Below are 20,799 nucleotides of genomic sequence, written 5' to 3' on the forward strand. Positions count from 1 at the left end.
GCGTCCTGTGCAGGGAGGTACTTCCCGGCGCCCGGAGCAGGGCCGGCTCCACGACGGCCAAGGACCCAAGGACGCGGGTCAACGGCACCTCCCAAACTCAACAAGGACAACGTGGGTTGAACTATGCAGGACCACTTATACGTGGATGGTTTTCAATAAATATATCGGAAGCTTTTTGGAGATTTCTAACAGTTTGAAAAAAAAACTTGCAGGCAAATTGCATAGCCTAGAAATTATCAAAAAAATTAGGTATCTCATGAACGTAAGAAATACATGTAGATGCTCCTCGATTTTATCATTTACTACCATAAGATACACACAAACATGTGACAAAAAGTTGGCATTTACCAAAACTCACATACACAGACTGTGCAATCGAGAGAAATATTGAAAAATTAAGATGCAGAATTAAATCACAACCGCAGAAAATTCACCGTAGTACAAGCTGCACCGTTGCAATAATTTCATGGCCACCCGCTGCTGCTATTGTGGGGAGCTCCCGCGCTGCCAGCGTCTGCTCCAAACACCGTGGATGCGGATGCTAATATCTGCGTGAGCAGAGCATTTCTCCAGTAAACTGCGGATCCAGCGAGAAGCGATCTCTTGCAGGGCTCAGGTATTCTGCGCTGTGTTTGGAGCAGTGCTGTAAACCCAGAGGACACCACGGGGCCCGTACCAAGTGCCACCGGTGGTGCTAGGAGCGTTCCCAAGAAGCAGAGAAAAGTCATGACATTAAAAGAGAAAGCCGAGTTGCTTCGTAGGCACCACAGATTGAGGTCTACAACTCTGGCTGCCGTTCGTTGAAGATAAATGAATCCAGGATAAAGACCGTTGTAAAAAAACAAAACAAAACAAAAGAAGAAGAAGAAGAAAAGGAAACTCGTGAAGCCGGCACCGCAGCTATGCCAGCAGGGGTGAAAACCTCACATTTTCTGCAAGATATCTTTTTAGTTCATATTGAAAATGCCACTTTTATGTGGGCGCATAGGAAAGGCACACTTATAGACTCCAAAATCATTCGAGAAAACGCAAAGTCGTTATATAAAAACTTAAAGCCAAAGAAAGGTTAAGGATCTAAAGTTGGAGAATTTAATGGCAGCGAAGGATGGTTTAATAATTTCAGAAAGAGGTTTCCCTTACAAAATGTGGAGATAACAGAGCCGCAACTTGGGCCGGCAAGAGGCAGCAGACAAGCTCCCGGCCACCACCAAGAAAATCACCGAGGAGAGAGTATTTGCCTGCACAGATGTTTCATGCAGACCGAGGGCCCTATCCTGGACAAGAAGTGCCACAAAGTAGATCCGTCAGGAGGGGAGAGAAGGGAGCACCGGGATGTAGGACGGGCGGGGGAGATGGGCTGGCTCTACTGTTTTGTGCAAACGCAGGCAGGTTTATGATCTGGATGGCCCTTATCTAGAAAGCCCCCGAGCCTTGAAGGGAGAAGATAAACACCAGCCGCCAGCCTTCCGGTTGTACAACAAGAAGGCCTGGACGAGAACCCTGTTTCTGGATTGGCTCCATCGATGCTTTGTGCGTGAAGTCAGGAAGTACTTGCTAGTGAGGGACTGCCTTTTAAAGTTTTTCTGATATTGGACAATATCCCGGCCACCCAGATTCCCATGAGCTCAACAACAAAGCTGCTGAAGTGGTCTGCTTGACCCCAAACACCGTCTCTAATTTAGCCTCTACATCAGGGGTCATAAGGACCTTTAAGGCTCATTACACACGGCACTCTGTGGAAAGGACTGCCCATGCTACGGAAGAGAACCCCATGGAAGAGAGCAGCACGGAAACCTGGAAGGATTACACCACTGAGGATGCCATTGCTGTTAGAGAAAAAGCCATGAAAACCACAGAGCCTGAAACCACAAACTCCCGCTGAGAAAACCGTGTCCAGATGCTGTGGTGACTTCGCTAGATTTATGACAGAGCCAATCAAGGAGATCATAAATGAGATCATGGACGTGCAAAAAAGGTGAGGGGGGAAGAGTTTCAAGATCTGGATCTCGGAGAAGTTCAAGAGCTAACAGACCACCCCAGGGGGGTGAACAGAGGCAACTTGGCGGAGATGAGAGCCTCCGAACCAGGGCCAGACTGATGAGGGAGAAGACGCAGAAGAAGCAGTGCTGGAAGACACCGTCACTTTCGACAATGAGCATCGGGCAGGTGGGTGCCAATTACTCGGGACTGCTTTCGACTTCTCGTATGACACGGACCCTTCTAAGATACGGGCACTGAAACCAAAGCAGACAGTGGAAGAAGGGTTGGTGCCGTAGACAACATTTTTGGAGGAATGAAAAAGCAAAAAGAGAGAAATTATGATGTATTTCGGTAAAATGACACCAAGTGTGCCTGCTCTGCTGCCTTCCCTCCCCCTCCTCCACCAGAGACAGGGTGACCACCTCCTCTCCCTCCTCTTGTGCCTCCTCGGCGTGAAGACGACAAGAATGAGGCCTTCGAGGATGACCCACCTTCACTCAGTGACTAGGAAATAACCATCCCGTCATACAGGTAACACACTCACCTGCTGTGCATTTGTGAGTGTCTCCATGTGCAGATGTAGTCATTGTGGCAGGAACTGCAGGCCACCATTGTGTGTCACCATCAGCGCCATCGCCTGAGCACTCATTGGGTAGGACATCGTGGGCAAGACTCACGTGGAAGTGGACAGCCTATCCCTTACACAGGCGTCACATGAGTGACATTTCACATAAAATGAATAATGTATTGGTTTCCTTTCTGTTTTATAACTTTTTGTGTCACTTGCTTTCAAAGAATTACACTACCGTGCTGTTATGCCTGTCTCCTACTTGGAGACACTACCCGTCAGCCTAGCGTCACAGGCAAGTGTTTTTTAAAAAAAAGTAACAATGCTTCCAACGCTGTATTACGAATAGGACCGTAATACCGTATGACGTAAAAATTTTACGACAATGCGCTCATTAGTGTGTAGGCTGAGCTCCTGTGAAGCAACTGCGTTGATGGCCGCGACAAAGCGATCACGTCGCTGCCGCTTCGTTATCGGTGCGTGGTTCGGGACACCTGTGAATGCCCACGAGTGTAGTTTCCACATTATCTCTCAGTCTGGTGCTTGGTGCTCATAGTGCAAGTAACACAGACAGCATTTTGTATCATGGAAGATAATACTGACGTACGTACTGACAGTCAATTCATCTTATAAACGGTCAACATAAACTTATGTTATCGATAAACACAGTACTGTAAGAGTATTTTCTCTTCCTGATGATTTTTTCTTTTTTTTTTTTTTTAACCATTTTCTTTCTTGGAAGCTGAAGACTTCTGTTTTTTTTTTTTTTTAATGTTTACTTTTTTTTGAGACAGAGAGAGACAGAGCATGAGCGGGGCAAGAGACAGAGCATGAGGGGGGACACAGAATCCGAAGCAGGCTCCAGGCTCTGAGCTGTCAGCACAGAGCCCAACGGGGGACTCGAACCCACGAAACGTGAGATCATGACCTGGGCCGAAGTCGGACGCTTAACCAACTGAACCACCCAGACACCTGTGACTTTCTTAATAACGTTTTCTTTAGCTTACTTTACCGCAAGAATACAGTATACGACACATTTAACACACAAAACTCGTGTTAATCGACTATGTTGTCAAAAAGTCTTCTGATCAACAGGAGGCTATTAGTAGTTAAGTTTTGGGGGAGTTAAGAGCTACACATGTATTTTTTTCTTTTTTTTCAGTTTCTTAACTCAAATTTATTTCAAAGTTGATGTACCCGCTTGAAATTCAAAAACAGTATCTCTTGCTAGAGATGTAATTATAAAGGTAAACGAAATGACACATTTAAATATGTAAATGAAAAAACGGAATACAGTTAACAAATCCAATCCACTTGTTCTGTAATGCTAGCTTCTTATGTGTTACCTCACCTGTTGGGCAAGCAACCGTTTACTGTAAACATTGTACTTTCTGTTTCAGAAACGGGGAAAGAGGCACAAAGGGTCTTTCACGGTATCACACACTGTTTCACAGCGAGGAGTGGAACCCATGGCCGTTTTGTGCCACAGCATATAAAGTGACATATAGTTGAGACCCACATAATTTTGCCTCAGCAAGTTCCCCTGGTTTCGTTTTCCTTTTTTCTATCTAGGTCCTAATGCTTTTTGGCCAGTCCCACAACTTAGGGACTCCTGCTTACTTTTTACTCAGCCATCCAAAAGAATGATATCTTGCCATTTGTAACAATGTGGATGGAACTAGAGTGTATTATGCTAAGTGAAGTGAGTCGGTCAGAGGACATACCGTAGGTGGAACTTAAGACACAAAACAGACGAGCATATGGGAAGAGGGGAAAAAAGAGAAAAGAGGGAAACAAACCATGACAGACTCTTAACGACAGAGAACAAACCGAGTGTTGACAGAGGGAGGTGGGTGGGGGACGGGCTGGATGGGGGATGGGGATTAGGGAGGCCACTTGTGATGAGCACTGGGTGTCATATGTAAGTGATGAATCATTGACACCTATTCCTGAAACCAATACTACACTATAGTTAACTAAAATTTAAATTAAAAAAATACACGTATATTTTTGACTGCGTGGAGGGGGGGAGGGGGCGCTAATCCCGCGTGTTCAAGGGTCAAGTGTACTTCCAATCTGGGCAACCCAAGAGGTACGTGTAGAGGAAAGGAGCTGGCCTCCTTTAGCCACATCCTCACCACTGGGGGGCAGCAGAGGTCCGTGGCCCCACGGCACGGCTGCAGCAACACATCCTCTGGAAACACAATGTGTTCCTGGGCCCAAACCCAGCCCCAGCCCTTTGCTGCGGTTCAAGTTTTATGGGCACGTGGGCACACCCACACACTCACTGAACACACTCCCACTCACTGGCTTCAGGCCGTGAGGGCAGAGCGCAGTGGGTGCCACAGAGACTCCACGACCCACAAAACTGAGACGGTTCTCGCGGGCACAGAGCACCTGCTGGCCCTGCCGGGACCCATGCCTACAGGGTCTCCAGGTGTCCTGGCAGCACCCAGTGTCCCTCCCTCCTGACGACCAAGCGGTGTCCTGTCCGCAGCAGGCGGGTCCTCACAGCCCCCGCGGGTTTCCTGGAGGAGCGGCTGACGGAGGCGCCGGCTGCGTGTGCCCGAGTCTCGGGGCCGGGGCTCTTCCCCCACCCCCCTGGAGGCCGCAGCTCACTGGGACCGGCGGCGGAGCCCATGGCTTTCCCACTCCTCTCAGAAAACAAGCTGACCTGGCCCCGAGTCACCCAGAGCCCCCAGGCCCGAAGACAGAACTCCAGGCCAGCCCGGGGGGCGCCCGTGAGCCGGGGCCGCGGTGGACAGTGTGGAGAGTGGGGTGCAGCCGCTGAGTTGTGTGCTGGGGAAGGGGCAAGCGGGGGGCGGCCTGGGGCAGTGGCCCCCAGAGGACAGGTCCCCTTCCGAGGAAGCACGGGAGGCTTTAGGGGCAGGAAGCGGCGCCTGTGAGCAGCGCTGTGCGAGTAGGGCCTGGGCGCCCCAAGACGAGCGAAACGTAAATGGGGTGCGCACGCAGAGTGGGGCGGAAGGTGTCCTGCCAGCGTTTCCCGGAGGAGGCGATGAGGGACGAACTGGAAGCAGCAGAGCTCAGTACTGGGTGCGGGGCAGACCCGGGTCCGGGACAGCAGATGCGGCTAGGCGGGCAGAGCCATGTAACGGGCCGCAGGGCAGGGGCCAGCGGGTGCACTGACCCACAGGGCTCTAGGGCCACGGTAAGCGCACTGGTGTGTCCCCGGGACGGAGGTGCCCTTGACCCGGCACGCTAGCCGGACCTGAGGGCTGGAAGGAGGGTGGACATCACCCACTTCCCGGGAGGGTCTGGAAAGCGCGCCCAGCCCCCAGGCCCGAGCTGCCCACTCGGCAGAGTCAACGATGAAGGGAGACCCTGTGACAGCCCATGGCACAGAACGGGCATTCACCGGACCCCCACGGACGGGATGACGGGGTGCCGGGGAGAGAGAACGCCCAGGCCTTCCCGGGACGCAAACGCCACCACAAAACCCCAGTCAACACAGTGAATGGGGCCCTGGCCTGCACGTCTGCACACGCAACTAGGGACATTTTACCCCACGCAACTTGGGGTGATTTACCCAATCCCTAAAAGCGTTAAGTGGACGAGGTACGTAGCAGCTGCCGGAACATTCCCTGTGGTCTACATTAAGTAGAAATTTCTACATTAAGTAGCAATGGCCAAGTAGGATTCCTGGGGACCTCACCACTCCAGGCGAGGCGGCATGCCAGCAAAGCCACAGTCAGGCCGCCATGAAGGATTTCGGGGCTGCAGGGCGCTGGACCCAGGAGCACCCCTTTCTGCTCCCCACCATAAAGACCAGACAGATCATGGCCCATGACAGCGGACCGCTGTGGTCCCAGCCAAGTGACTGGCCCAGTGGCAGCGCCGCGTGGCCCCTACACTTGTCCCAGTGAGTTGCCTGGGACACATCTATCTTGGTCCCACCAGGACAGAGGACCGACCTCGGTCAGCCTTCCCTCGGAAGACAGCAGAGCACAGTCACGGCTCCCCTCGGGGCTACGGGAACTGCTTGCTCTGCCACACACCCTCCTCGGGAGCCCTGACCGCGTCGCAGCACGACCCGGACGTCAGGCTGGACGACTTTGTGGCTGGAGCTTTCTAAATGGACACGGTGCCAGGCAATAGCAAGCGGTCTGGATACTTTGGGAGGTGCGGCGGCCGCAGGGTGGAAGGTAACTTCCAAGGGCTCAGGGGCCCGCGTGTCAGCACCGCGTGCACGATGGGGCGGCCGCCAGGACAGGTCCTCTAAGTGAAGGACCCACTGTGCCCTATGCCCGCCAGCACGCAGAAAAGGGCATACCTCCTGGGGAACCTCTGGGTTGCGCGGGCCACCTCCGCTGCCCCGGGAAAACCACTCCAAGCACCACAGGAGCCCTGCAGCCTCGCCCGCACAGCTGCTGGAGGAACCGGGGTGGACGGGCCGGCTGTGCAGAGGCCCCGGCGAGTCCCACTGCCAGCGACACGGTGCAGACGGCCCGGGTTCTGGAGCAAGGCCACGCCTCCTGTGACAGAGGATCCGTCACTCTACAAAGCAGCTCCCGCTGACCCCCGGGACGAGAAGTGAACGCGTGGCCATGGACAGCTCCATGCGGGCACCACCGGGTCCACCACGACCTAGGCCAGGCACGCTTGGCCCCGGACACAAGTAGGGCCAAGGGCTCGAGCAAGTTGCACGGACAGGTGGCCCGGACCCCACGTCGCCCCTGAACGGGACTCACACATCGGATGGCCGCAGAGAGCTCCAGGTGGCCGGCTCCCAGAGGGGAAGCAAACCGGAGTCAGCTTGTGGGGAGGGGAGGACCCCGCAGTGCGAACACGGGATTCTGACAGCGGCCCCCGCACAGCACTTCCCACACCAAGCAAGCCTCCGACCCCACTGGGCGTCCTACGATCCAACTCATTTCTGACACCGTCTACCCAGACTGAGGTCGGATCCCACGACCGCCCTTCCCCCACCTCAGAAGCCAGTTTCAAGTCCCGCTGTCCCCTGTGCTTCTGACCGACCAGCTATCAGTCAAGGTTCCCAGGTCCCCAGACTCAGGTTCAGTTAATTTGCTAGGACGGCCCGCGGATCTCAGAGAAACATTTTACTCACTAGATCACCAGTTCATTAGAAAAGGATGAAACCCAGGAACAGTCAGATGGAGAGACCTGTACCAGAAACAGGGAAGGGGTGTGGGGCTTACGTGTGCTGGGGGCCACTCTCCCCACCAGAAGCTCCCCAAACCCCAGCTCTTTTGCGTTTTATGGAGGCTTCATTACACAGACATGATGATCAACAACTCACTGGCCACTGGCGACTGATGAAACCCTCAGCTCCTCTCTGCGTCCCCAGCCCCTCCCCACCCCCCCCCACCCCCCACCCCCCACGCCCCGGTCAGCGGGGTGCTTTCCAAAGCACATTTGTCTAAGGTAACACAAGACACCTTTGTGCTCTCCTCGCTCGGGACCATCTGAGGTTAAAGCCCTTGGTCCTCTGGGCCACGAACAGGGACGAAGACCAAATATATACTTCTTCCCAGAAATCAGTGTCCCAGAAGACATGGGGAGAAGGGCCCTGAGGTACAGACACGCAATCCACAGGCAGCAGCCAAGGGCTGGGCTGGTTGGCCCAGCACCCGACACGGAGGGACCGGCGAGGGCACCTGGGCACCAGGAGCCTGTCCGGACCTCTGGGAGCAGACACAGGTCACGCAGGCTCCCGGGCCAGTGCCCTGCGGCCAGGGTTCCCACAGGGCAGGCGTCTCCCTCCGCTTCAACCGCACCCTCCTCCTGCAGCGGAGTGCCCTACGTGATGGGTCTCAACTTACGTGTAACAGGGGTGTGGACAAGGCTCCCGTGTGACACAACTCCACAGGGAAGTGCACACACAGACCGCCCCCTCCGGCCCTCACATGCGGTCCCCCACGCAGCTCCCAACACGCCCGGGAGAAGCGGGGAGCGGGCTGGAAGCCAGGGCGAGAATGTGTTTTCCCAGGCCACCAGAGGCTGTCACTTCAGGCAAAACGGTTCCCGTCAGTCACCTGCAGTTCGCTCTCCCTTCTCCGTTCAGCAGCCCCCACTCCCCACCCCCCCGCGGCACCCCGCCCCACCGTCCCACTGCTGACACCCCTGCACAGCTGCCTCGGGGGCAGTTCAAGCTCAGCTTCCTCAGGCAGCTGCTCTGCCCCACATCCAGGCCGTCCCGACAGCCCACCAAGGGTTCGGAGACCCGGTGGTCACGTCACACAGCCCCCCTCCACCCCCGCCCCACCACGAGGCATACGCAGAGCCACCTTGGGTGTCAGCCTTATCAGCACGCAGCCACAGTCCCCAGGTCCCTGGACCGGTCCCCGGCCCGCCCTGGAGGGTCCCCAGTGCTCTACGTTGTGGCACACGTCTACACGTGGTTCTGAAACAACGATTTCTTCTGAATAGCGGCCGCTTTCAAACTTCTTCAAGCCACGGAACCCTTTCTCTAAACACAGCTCTCTGCAAACACCAGTACATGAAGCAGACGCCTGAGTGGGACCCAGAGGCCACCTCACGGCCCTGCCACGGGTTCCAGAGAGCGCCGGGGCGAGAGGAGGAAGTGGGACCAGAGGCCCACCCCAGCTCCACTGACCGCGCCCCAGGAGCAGCAGTGTCACGCGGACAGTGGGAGGAACCCCGCTCTGCTCCTGAAGGTCTCCGGGGAGGGCCCAGGGAGCAGAGGGACAAACACAGGCTCTGAACCGAGCACACACAGCACAGCATCCGTGCTCCCGCTCTTTCCCGGCTCATTTCAAAGAAAACAAATTCAACAAGGAAATAAAACATAATTTAGTTTTTATGGAAACCGCAGTATGTCTTTCTTGTTCCCACAAATAACATTCAAATAAACTACACTTACTAAAACGTATTGTGAAATGGTTTCCCCGAAGATGCTGGCAAAATACCCCCGGTCCAGCCGGTGCCCAGGGCCACGGGCGAGGTGGGGCGCACCCTGGACCCCCGCAACCCTCGGCCTCAGGGCCTCGGTACCACACAAAGAGGACTGGGGGCAGGAGGCCTCGATCCACAGGCCGGGTGCCCGCCGTCCGGTGAGCTGGGCTCCGGGGCCGGAGCTGGAGGCAGGAAGGTGTGACGGGACCCAGGTCTAGACAGGCAGGAAAGCAGCCTGCTGGGGCACCTGCAAGGACCACACCGGGTCCCCAGACACCTCCAGGCTGCAGACGGAAGTCGCCCTTCAGGGTCGTCCCCTCTCCTAACGTGGCTCTTTGAGGCTCACGAGGCTCACGGAGCCCCGGGAGGTTCAGGTCCCAGGCCCCGGATGGCAAGGAGACCTGCCCGCAAGGCCGACAGGCGTGAGGGGCCCACACGGGACCACACGACCACGGCGCTGTGACTTCGCTGGTGTCGGCTTCAGCTCCCCAGCCACGGCACCCACCTACTCACAGCTCCTCAAATCCAGTCACACCCAAAAGACCTCCTGTCTGTCTCTATCTTCACTTTAAAACGGTCTGTCACACGGCAGCACCCAAAGGCACACGGTCCCCGGAAGCGCGGTGTGCGCGGCTGGTGCCACGGGGCACGCCGGCGAGGTGAATCCCAACACACTTATTCTCTCCTACGTCAGAAGAAAACAGACTTCAGTACATTGCACAATCAACACACGACCCGGGACGTGACTCGCCAGGAAGAACCTGAGCACTGGCGGAAGCCGGCCACGTTCAGTGCCGCAGAACGTCACTCAACCCTCTGTGCGCGGGAGAGCGCCGGTGCAGGAAAGGCCTGAGACTGTCGTTCAGAACGTGGGGAGGGTGCCGGTCCTTGACTTCCGTCCGGGCCGAAGACAGACAGACACAAGCTCTTCCGCGCTTCATTCAGACCGGAGGACAGATGCGGACGGGGACCCTCCAGCCAGCAAGCCTGTGCCAGGAGCCCCGCCCCGGTCACAGGACAGAAACTCTTTCAACAGGAGCTCCCGGCAGGAGCTGCCCACCCTGAGCACCGAGGCGGGGGGGGGGGGGGGGGGGGGGGGGGGGGTGACGTCTAGGGGGCTCGCGCTCCCCGCAGACTCCACCCTGTCTGCCCCTGCCCTACTCCCCTACTCCTGCTGCCCCCCCACCCCCACCCCCACCCCCACCCCGCACTCAGAACCGCCCTGCCATCTCCTGCGGCCCCGAGCCCGAGCCCGGCCGGGAGGCCGGCGCGTCCCCGCCGCCCAGGCTGTGGGCGACGAGATCCACCAAGCAGAGCCCGAAGGACCGCACCAAACCACGCGGGATCTGAAGGCGGTGGGAGGGCACGGGCCGGCCGCTGCTCGGGGCGCCGCACACCGCGCGTCTCGCCCCAGCCCCGGTTGGGCTCCTCTGCGAGCCTCGGGGGCTCAGGGGAGCCCCTCGGAGAAACGGGGCTGGCTTTCCTTCCGGCCCCGCTCAAGCGGCGCGCGGTGAGAGCCGAGCAAAGGCCGCGAGACTCGAGGCCACCCCTGGGCCGCGTGGACGCGCGCGCTCCTTCCCGATCCCCGGGAAGGACGCGCGCAGGGGGCCCCGGGAGCCAGACGCGGCCCCGCCCGCTTCACCCCCAGAGACGGACGCCGTCCCCCCCGCCCACGGGCCGCGCGAGACCCGCGCCCCTTCCCGCCGGCAGCGGCGGGGGCCCACGGACGGAGGCGGACGACGGCTTCCCGAGGCGTCGGCGTCCCCGGCGGCGGGCCAGGCCCTGGAAGAAGGGACCCACGCCGGGCAGACTCCCCATCTCTTGGGGCCCTCAGCCTGAGGGCCGCTGCGGCTCCAGGAGAAGGTCCGCCCTCTTACCGGCTTGAAGGACCGAGGACGGCGGCGGCCGGCAGGTGGGGGGAAATGCTGGAAGGCAGAGGCCGAGCCCCGGGTCCGGTGCGTCCGCTCTGCCCCCACGCGGGGCTCCCGGATCACACGCGGGTGAGGCAGGCCCCGGGCGCTGCGGTTTCAGAGAACTAAGCGGGCTCCGCCGCCACCCCAGGAGGCCCGCGGCCGGCAATGTGGAGCCAGCGAGGGACCCACCTCTGTGACGGGCCAGCCGCGGCGCACTGTCAGGGGACACGTGACTGCCCCGGACCGAGCGGCACCCCACGGTCCCGATGTTGAAGCCCTAACCCCCAAAGTGACGGCACTTGGAGACGGGGCCTCTAAGGGAGCGATTAAGGTCAAACGGGGTCCCGCGGGTGGGGCCCCAATCCGATGGGGTTACTGTCCGGGTAAGAGGGAAGACCAGAGGGCCCCCTGTGCCCCCACTAAGGCTCCTGCCCATCTGTCCCCACAGGAACGCGGGGAGGGAAAGCCGTGGGAGGACACAGGGGGTCAGGAAGAGAGGTCTCACCAAACCCGACCGTGCTGACACCTTGGTCTTGGGCCCGCGCCCCCGGAGCTGTGAGAGCGAGTGTTCGTGGTTTGAGCGCCCGGTGCGTGGTGCGTGGCTACAGCCGCCCGCGGACGAAGTCAGCGACGGAACCCAGGGTCTTCGCAACACGACGTCAAAACGTTCGGAATAGGAGCCAGAATCACTCAGCGTACAAAGACACGGGAAAAAACCCAGAATTGACATACTGATTCTAAAGTGGCCACTTGCTGGAATACCCAGACAGGATTTTGGAGAAACTGTCGTAAGGAGGCTAAGGAGGGTGAAGAAAATACTCATGGAAGGAACGTAAATAGAGCGGAAGTCAAGAAAGACAGAAAAGAAAAAGAACCCCATGTGCATTCTACAGCTGCTGTAACGAACGGCCACCGGTGTCGCCAAGGACAGGACTCGAGGCCACAGAAGCACGGCGTCCTCTCTCATGGCGCTGAGAGCCCGAAGCCCACAGTCAGGGCTTCCGGGCCCACAGCTCAGCCGCGGCAGGGCCACACGCTCTCCGGAGGGCGCGAGGGAGCATCTGTCCCCCCTGAGCTGGCAGCCACATGACCTTCTTCTCATCTCTCTCCGCCCCATCTTCACATGGCCTTCCCCGGAGTCTGTGAGCAAATCTCCCTCCTCCTCTCTTATAAGGATGCTGGTGATTGCGTGTGGGGCTTCCAGGGAGAACTCCCACCCTCACGTGGGGTGATGAAGCACATCAAGGCAGGGAGAGGCCATAGAGGTGCCCGCCCTTCCCTGCTGCCAGCAGAGTGGAAACCTGATCACCCCCGACACAGCAGCAACAAGGCAGGCGTCTGGGGTGCAGCAGGGAACCAAACAGGAGTGGTGAGCCAGGCGAGGAGGGACAGAAGTGGAGGCCGGAGGCGGGGGGCAGTGCTGTCCTCGTGTGGGACCCAGGCCAGAGGACCTCAATGTGGAGCTGAATAGCAGCCCCACCTGGACCTTCGTGCCAGGGTCTCAGGACATGATACCCAATGTGCAGGAGGCAAGCAGCCCAAAACTCGTCTCACCCAAGCCAGGGAAATCTCAACTTGAATAAGAAAAGAGAATGAACAGAAGCTAGCCCTGAAATGACACAGATGTTGGAATGATCTGATGGGATTTTAAAGCAGCTGTAATAAAAATGCTTCAATGAGCAATATCCACATGCTTAAAACAAACGGGAATAAGAAAGAGCTCAGCAACTAAATAGAAGGGCCAAAAGAAGAACCAGATGGGAAATGTAGAACCGACAAATATGAAACCTAAAATAAAAACTCAGCAGACAGGCACAATAGCAGAGGGAGATGACAGAGCTAAGAATCAGTGAACCTGGGAGACAAAACAATAGAAATCACCAAACTGAACAACAGAGAAAAGAAAATGAAAAAAGACATGATTGGATGATTTAATATTTGTGACATCGAAGTCCCAGAAGAGGAAGAGAAAGAAGATACAACTGAAAAGCAGTTGAGGAAATGAATGGCGGAAAATTTTCCAAATTTGATGAAAGACAAAAACCTACAGATTTAGGAAGGTCTGCAAATTCCAAAGAGGATAAACCTGAAGAAATCTGCACCAAGACCTTCAGAATACTGAAGAGAGAAAATTCTAGAGAGCAACCAGGGAGAAATGCTCACACTACCTACAGAGGGGCAGTGACCCCGATGACAATGGGTCTTTCATCAGCAAGCACAGAGGCCAGAAAGAAAGTGCCGGACAGTCTTCTTCAGGTGCGGAAAGCAAGAACGGTCATCCGGAGTCTTTTGGCCAGTGAAACCGACCCTCAGGAATGAGGTGCACGTTCTCAAGTTTAAAAAGAAAGAACCAAGGATTTGTCTTCAGCAGATCTCTCCTAAAACACCGATAAAGGAACTTTTCAAGCACAAAGGGAACATGACAGAGACATGGAAGCCCGGGAATGGAGAAAGAACAACACAAAAAGCAGAAGTGTGTGTAAATGTAGTAGGTCGTCTTTCTCCTTGTGAGTGATCTAAATTGTGTTAGGCAGCTGGAGGAGAAACTCGAAACGTTGAATGTGGATGTCAATTTATGGAGCAGAAATAGCCATGACAAGGATTCTATAAAGGAGAAGGGTTAAGTGATCTAAGTGGAAGTTTTCTATCATTTACTCAAACTAGTAAATACTGACACCACATGTGATAAGTATACCACGTTAATACGTATGGCATAATACTTAAGGGAACCATTTAAACATCGGTGTACATATAGTGTATATACAAAGACATACACTGAAAAATGTTATAGATAAATCAAATGGAATTCCAAAAAAAAATGGTCGAGTAACCCAAACGGAGGCAAGGGGAGTAAACAGAAAACAAAGCCAGAGAGGACAAACACAAAACAAAGGACAGCCTTAAGTCCTAACATAGCTATAATTACTACATTAGGATATAAATGGCCTAAATACACCAATTAAAAGAGAGATTGGCAGAATGGATTAAAGAAAAAATATGTCCCAACTATATGCTAAGTAAACATTAATTTTAAAAAATCAGGAAAGGCTACATCAATACCTGATACAGCAGACTTCTGAGCAAAAACAATGATAAGCAAAGACAAAGAAGGTCATGATGAGGGACCAGAAGGCAGGCTGAGGACAAAGCACAAAATAACACCCCCTACACATACTCATGGGGTACTTGTGACATTCCTCAGGCTCTCCAGGCTGCCCAAGGACAAAGGAAAGGGGAAAACCCATGGTTAGCTAATAGAGATCACAGTCATGCAGGACAGGAGTCTCAAACAGTTTACCAATGTCTTAGCAAATTATAAGAAAAAGACAATCTTAACAGCCCAATCTCCAGAAACCTGTAGACTCAGTTTCCTGGAGCCCCAACATCACCTTTCCCTCCACAGTGATGTGGGAAATAAGGCAAGAAGGAAATGGTAAATAAAATTAAATTTCTTTGAACTCTCTACTGTCTTAAAGTTAATGCTTTGCTAGAGGGAAGAACAACCTCAGCTTGACAATAGCTAGGCCTCCAGGATCTTAAGAGTTCTCTTTATCATATGAAAGTCCTTCCAGAAACTTTCCTTTTGCCCTTACGTCCCCCAATTCCATAGTATATAACCAGTCACCTTTACAACCCCAGTGCAGCTCTTTCTGCCCTTGGATCCTGTACCCGGCTTTAATAAAATCACCTTTTTTGCACCAAAGACTTCTCAAGAATTCTTTCTTGGTCATAAGGTCCAAACCCCACCCCCCACCATCACTCCAAAACCGTAACAATTACATAATAATTTTTAAAAAGTCTCCATCAAGACATGATACTCTATATGGAAAATCCAAAAGATTCCACCAAAAAACTTCTAGAACTGATTCATGAATTCAGCAAAGTTACAGGATATAAAATCAACACACAGAAATCGGTTGCATTCCTATATGCCAACAATGAGACAACAGAAAGAGAAATCAAGGAATCGATCCCATTTACAGTTGCACCAAAAACCATAAAATACCTAGGAATAAATCTAACCAAAGAGGTGAAAATCTATACACTTAAAACTATAGAAAGCTTATGAAAGAAATTGAAGAAGACACAAAAAAATGGAAAAAGATTCCATGCTCCTGGATAGGAAGAACAAATATTGCTAAAATGTTGATACTACCCAAAGCAATCTACATATTCAATGCAATCTCTATCAAAATAACACCAGCATTCTTCACAGAGCTAAAACAAATAATCCTAAAATTTATATGGAACCAGAAAAGACCCCAAATAGCCAAAGCAATCCTGAAAAAGAAAACCAGAGCAGGAGGCATCACAATCCCAGACTTCAAGCTACACTACAAAGCTGTAATCATCAAGACAGTATGGTACCGGCACAAGAACAGACACTCAGATCAATGGAACAGAATAGAGAACCCAGAAATGGACCCACAAATGTATGGCCAACTAATCTTTGCACAAAGCAGGAAAGAATATCCAATGGAACAAAGACAGTCTCTTCAGCAAGTGGTGCTGAAAAAACTGGACAGCGACATGCAGAAGAATGAACCTGGACACTTTCTTACACCAGACACAAAAATAAACTCAAAATGGATGAAAGACCTCAATGTAAGACAGGAAGCCATCACAATCCTCGAGGAGAAAGCAGGCAAAAACCTCTTTGATCTTGGCCACAGCAACTTCTTACTCAACACGTCTCCAGAGGCAAGGGAAACAAAAGCAAAAATGAACTATTGGGACCTCATCAAAATAAAAAGCTTCTGCACAGTGAAGGAAACAATCAGAAAAACTAAAAGGCAACCGACAGAATGGGAGAAGATACTTGCAAATGACATATCAGAGGGTTAGTATCCAAAATCTATAAAGAACTTATCAAACTCAACACTCAAAAAAACAAATAATCCAGTGAAGAAATGGGCAAAAGACATGAATAAACACTTCTCCAAAGAAGACATCTAGATGGCCAACTGACCCATGAAAAAATGCTCCACATCACTCATCATAGCAGGAAATACAAATCAAAACCACAATGAGATACCACCTCACACCTGTCAGAATGGCCAACATTAAAAATTCAGGCAACAGCAGATGATGGCGAGGATGCAGAGACAGAGGATCTCTTTTGCATTGCTGGTGGGAATGCAAGTTGGTGCAGCCACTCTGGAAAACAGTATGGAGGTTCCTCAAACTAAACATAACATAGAACTACCCTACAACCCAGCAATCACACTACTAGGTACTTATCCAAGGGATACAAGTGTGCTGTTTTGAAGGGACACATGCACCTCAATGTTTATAACAGCACTACCAGAATAGCCAAAGTATGGAAAGAGCCCAAATGTCCATCAATGGATAAATGGATAAAGAAGGTGTGGTATATACATGTGTATCACATATATATACACACACACAATGGAGTATCACTTGGCAATCAAAAAGAATGAAATCTTGCCATTTGCAACTACGTGGATGGAACTAGAGGGCATTATGCTAAGCGGAATTAGAGAAAGCCAAATATCATATGACTACACTCATATGAGGACTTTAAGACACAGAACAGATGAACATAAGGGAAGGAAAGCAAAAATAATATAAAAATAGGGAGGGGGACAAAACATAAGAGACAAATATGGAGAACAAACAGAGGGTTACTAGAGGAGCTGTGGGATGGGGGGATGGGCTAAATGGGTAAGGGGCATTAAGGAATCTACTCCTGAAATCATTGTTGCACTATATGCTAACTAATTTGGATGTAAATTAAACAAATAAAACTAAAAAAAAAAAAAACCTCCTGAGAAAGGAATCTTCAGGTCCAGTGATTTTACTGGAGAATTCCACCAAATATTGAAAGAAAATAACACCAATTCTACACGATCTGTTCTAGACAAAGGAAGACAAGGGAACCCCATCTAGCTCATTTCAAGAGGTCAATGTTACCCTAATAACAAATCCAGCAAATACAGAGCTCAGAAGGAAAGCGACAGGCAATGTTCTTCATGAACATGGATGTAAAAATTCTCAACAAAATACAAGTGAATGCAATCCAGCGATACATAAATATAACTATATATCATGACAATGACGGATTTACACCAGAGATGCAAAACTTGTTCAATATTAAAAAAATCAATCAATGTAGGGGCACCTGGGTGGCTCAGTCAGTTAAGCATCCGACTTCGGCTCAGGTCATGATCTCACGGTCCGTGAGTTCAAGCCCCGCGTTAGGCTCTGTGCTGACAGCTGAGAGCCTGGAGCCTGTTTCAGATTCTGTGTCTCCCTCTTTCTCTCCTCCCCCACTCATGCTCTGTCTCTCTCTTCTCAAAAATAAACGTTAAAAAAATTTTTTTAATCAATCAATATAATCCATAATATTAAAATGTTAAAGAAGAAAAATCACATTATTATAGCAATTGATATATGGGAAGCATTTGACAAAATTCAACACCCATTCATGTCAAAAACTCTCAGCAAATTAGAAACAGAGAGCTCCCTCAACTTGATAAAGAGCATCCACAAAAACTTAGGGTTAACATCACACTTAACAATGGAAGACTCAGTGGTTCCCCCATGATCAGGAGCAAGGCAAGGATGTCCAGGCTCATCCCTCTTATTCAACACAGCAGTGTAGCCCCAGCCAATGCAATAAGGCAAGAAAAGGAAATAAAAGGCATATAGATTGTTAAAGAAGTCAAACTGCCTCTATTTGAAGATGACAGTATAGTCTACATAGAAAATCTCAAAGGATCTACAAAAAGTTTCCTAGAACCACTGAGTGAGTTATAAATGTCACAGGATATAAGATCAACATATACAAGTCAAGTCAATTGTATTTCTACAGACAAGCAATGAACACATGGAAACAAAGTAAAAATAATACCATTTACAATCACTTAGAAAAGGAAATACTTTGATGTAAGTCTAACAAATATGTACAGTACTTGTATGCTGAAATCTATAAAACACTGATGAAACAAATCAAAGATCTAAACAGTGCAGGGACACATATGTTCAAAGAATCGAAGAGTCAACACAGTAAAAATGTCAATTCTCCCCAAACAGATATGTAAGTTTAATGTATTTCCTACCAAAATCCCAACAATATTCTTATTTATATAGAAAAGACTACTCTAACATGTATATGAATAGGCAAAGAAACTGGAATAGGTAAAACAGTTTTGAAAAAACAAAGTAGGAGAAACCACTTTGATTTTAAGACTTACTATACAGTTATAGTAATCAGGACAGTATGCAATTGCTAAAGCATATGCACACAGATCAACGGAACAGAAGAATGGAGAACCCAAAAATAGACCCAATAATAGTCAACTGATTTTGGACAAAGGTGCAAAACCAATGAAGTCTAGGAAGGACAGTGTTTTCGACAAATGATGGTAGAGCAATTGGACATTCAGAGGTAAGTAAGTAAATGAACCTACAACTATACTTCACACTTGAGCAGAAATTGACTCAAGAAAACAAAGGAGAAAATCTTCAGGACCCAGGGCTTGGTGAAGAGTTACCAGATGTGATACAGCCAGGATCAACCACAGTCATGCAAATGAGACATCTTGAATGTCCACCACTCAAGGCTTCAAAGAGCAACTGCACGAGTCAAGAGCTGCCCAAACATAGAACATTGAGACAGTACTTGTTGCTTTAAATTGCTAACTTTGGGGGTGATTTTTTACACAGCAACAGGGAAATGGAACCGTTCCTTCTCTCCTTCAGTGGTTCTTTCTGATGTTTGGGGTCACATCGACTCCTAGCTGGGCTCTGTGCCCGTTCTGTGGTCACCCATTTTCCTGAATCCTGCTCCTTCGTGAAAACTATCTGAACCATATCCTGCTCACTATGCACAGTCTGAATCTCTACTTCTGATATTTGATATGGGGACCTCACACCTGCTCCCATACACACACACCCTTGTTCCCAACTCCTCACCTCTTCTGCACCCCTGCCCTTACATCTCCCTGCCCTACTGACAATGGCCTTGAAGACATTTGGCCAACGGAATGCTGGCTGACATGATGAGAGCATAGGAGGCTTCAGCACATTTATGGGTGTAAGATCTCTCCCTTGTACTTCCGCTGGCATCCCAAGGAGAACATGCCTCAGGCAGCTACTGGTACATGAGAGCAAGGCTTAGAGGCTGGTCAAGCCAGACTGCAAATGCATGACCTTACTGCTGCAAGCCACAGCCGTTATGAGGCTGTCTGTTACGTAGCAAAACCTGACCGATACATCCTGCTTAAGCTATTGCTTCAGCTTAAAATCTTTCAGAACACAGCTCAAATTCCACCGCCTCTGTAAAGCTATCCCATATTTTCCAAGCTATTAAAGCTCTTTTCCATCCTTGAATTATCATGGCAAATTAAACAAGCTGCTCCTTTGGCACGTCTATTTGGGAAGGCTTAAAGGGGGCAGTGTGGCTAAATGAGCATCTAGCTTAAAGGGAACCCATGAATAGCAAATGGCGCTGCTACGTGCCAGGCACTGAGCTAAGCACTTCATACGTGTTAATTCTTTGTATGAGGTGACGTTCTTATCACCCGAAACTGAAGCCCAGGGAGGGGAAGCAAGTTACCATCTGGCTGAGTGACTGCCCCGTGCTCAGCTGGGAGCTGCACAGCCAGGAAGCGTGTGCAGACAGCCTGGCTTTCCATCGCGGCTTCCTCTGCTGCACCACACAGCTTTGTGGGGCTTGGCCCCCACCCGCTCCTCCCACCTCCCTCTCATGGCTTTGCTCCAGGAGCACCTTGCGGCTCCTCCTTCCTGGCCTGTGTTCAGAAGAGCACGGAATGCCCCCCTCGTCCATCCCCCAGACCCCCCCAGGCTTGTGATCAATCCTCTTTAAGGTCTCATGTTTGTCCTCGGTCCATCCGGGCATCTGGATTAGGCAACCAGCCGGCCTTGCCCTTGCAGTGGTTGTTTGGAAAACTCTGAAACATTATCACTGAACGTGGAGGACAGGATGTAGTTAACAATGAGAAAAAGAAAGATGAGAGAAACAAAAAACCAGAGTCCATGACTCAACCATAAATCCCTCTGAGGAAAGCAAGTATGAATCAGAAGCAATGATGACAGAAAGTCAAGCAAGGACGGGTATTTCATTTGGACAGAAGAACCTGTTTCCACCACAGAGCAAGCATTAAACTATGCAAGGCCAACTGTACTCGAAATAAAAGGAAAAATTAACGAACACTGCCAGCTTAACAACTCATTGTGTTTCCAACAATGTAACATGATCTTCAAAGTGTGCAAGGTCTCAAGTTCAGCGTAGGTCACCCATTCCTCCACTCTTCTGTGATCTGTGACAGTCCAGACTATTGTTCCCCACCTCACCCTTCAGCTGCTTACAGAATAACACAATGCAGGGGTGAGGCTCCAGGAGGTGGAGTGCCCTCCAGCACCTCCCTTCCTGTGCCTCCTCGCACGATTTGTTTGGGA

General features: G+C 51.4%; 1 protein-coding gene across 15 annotated transcripts in view; it reads right to left on the bottom strand.

Annotated features, from left to right (window-relative positions):
* The window catches only part of PCBP3 (poly(rC) binding protein 3), a 267,713-nt gene that overhangs the window by 99,366 nt on the left and 147,548 nt on the right, over positions 1 to 20,799 (bottom strand). The window contains exon 1 of one of the 15 annotated variants that reach the window (XM_042957305.1): positions 11,320 to 11,515. The exons of 13 other annotated variants lie outside the window; for them this stretch is intronic. The gene's annotated coding sequence lies outside the window, so the exon portion shown is untranslated. Of the gene's footprint in view, positions 1 to 11,319; positions 11,516 to 20,799 lie in introns of those variants that run through there. One more of the 15 variants, XM_042957293.1, reaches the window with a different exon arrangement.

This window comes from Panthera tigris, chromosome C2, assembly GCF_018350195.1.
Source record: "Panthera tigris isolate Pti1 chromosome C2, P.tigris_Pti1_mat1.1, whole genome shotgun sequence".
In the NCBI taxonomy this organism is placed as follows: Eukaryota; Metazoa; Chordata; class Mammalia; order Carnivora; family Felidae; genus Panthera; species Panthera tigris.